Raw genomic sequence first — 1,515 nt, 5'->3', positions numbered from 1 at the left:
ACAGTTCTCCCCCCTTTTTTTAAAATTAATTTTTATTGGAGTAGAGTTGCTTTATAACGTTGTGTTAGTTTCTACCGCACAGCAAAGTGAATCACCTATTTGTACACGTATATCCCCTCTTCTTTTGGATTTCCTTCCCATTTAGGTCACCATAGAGCATTGAGTAGAGCTTCCTGTGCTATACAGTCAGTTCTCATTAGTTATCTATTTTATACATAGCATCAATAGTGTATATAGGTCAATCCCAATCTCCCAATTCATCCCCCCGCCCCCCGCCCCGCCCGACTTCCCCCTTGGTATCCATACGTTTGTTTGTTTAGTCTCTACGTCTCTATTTCTGCTTTGCAAATAAGATCATCTATGCCATTTCTCTACATTCCACGTATATGCATTAATATACGGTATTTGTTTTTCAGTTCTCACTTTTGAAGCCTTACAGGGAAGTTGGGAGACTATACTCAAACTCAAAGCGAGTGTGCACCCACCAGTAGGTGGGTACACATCAGGCTGCCAGTTGTGCTAAAGCTCCAAGGAGGATGGGGTTGCTCAGGACTGGGCGGGTCCAAGAAAGCTTCATAGACCTGAAATGGACCTTGGAGGAGGGGTCAGACCTGACCAACTGGACCAACTGGAAAGGAAAATGTGTTGGAGGGGGTGAATAAACTCATTTTAGCTGCAGCAGCTTTCACATGGCCACATAAAGTTGGAAAAGGTTTCAGAAGGCCTTGAATGCCAGATTTACAGTTTGCACTTTAACCAGTAAGCACATTTTCGAGCAGGTGTATGGATGCATAGAGGTTTTTATGAAGATGATCTGGTGGTAGTGCAGAAGATGGGGGGTGGTGGCAGGTGGGGATCCTGGAGTTGGGGGGCTAATCAGAAAAGTTCCAATAGTCCAGTAGGGCCTATGGGATGGTTGGACATCCAGCTACAGTGGTAGCAGAGGGAAGGGGAAACCACTCAGTTATGTGAACAGCTGTGTTTCAACAGTATTTGCATGCTGTTCATTTGGCTTTAACATGTCTGGGAATGCTTTTGACCCCCTGCTTTCTCCATAGTCTCCTGAGCATTGTCCCCAGGAGAAAAAGCAAAAAAGAAAACTGCAGTGTTCCCCGATGAATGACCTTAGGCAGTCCACTGTGCTCCTCTGGACTTTAATTCTCTCATTTAAATCAGGTAATAATGTTTTACCTGCCTGAAGGCAGAGAACTGGAATTCAGAACATCTTGATGAACTTTTTTAACTCTAGGAGTGAGTTTGTGTTTTTGTTGTCGTTTTGTTGGTTTATTTTCTGATTTGTAATTGTTCCTCAGAACCCTCCAACATCCATTCTCCCCCCAGGCTCTGTCATCCTCGTTTGGGAGCAACTACTTGGGTTCACCCCGGGGGCCGTACAACTCTCCCAGGGTCTCTTGGAGATGTGGTTGGGAGAGGAGACCGCGGCTGAATTGAGACGCCAGGGTTCCCCAGCTCCGATGTCTACTCTAAGGCAGGAGTAGGGTCGCTGCGGGCCAC

This window comes from Monodon monoceros, unplaced genomic scaffold, assembly GCF_005190385.1.
Source record: "Monodon monoceros isolate NGI ecotype Baffin Bay Population unplaced genomic scaffold, NGI_Narwhal_1 Super_Scaffold_6, whole genome shotgun sequence".
NCBI lineage: Eukaryota > Metazoa > Chordata > Mammalia > Artiodactyla > Monodontidae > Monodon > Monodon monoceros.
This window is presented reverse-complemented; position numbering follows the sequence as displayed.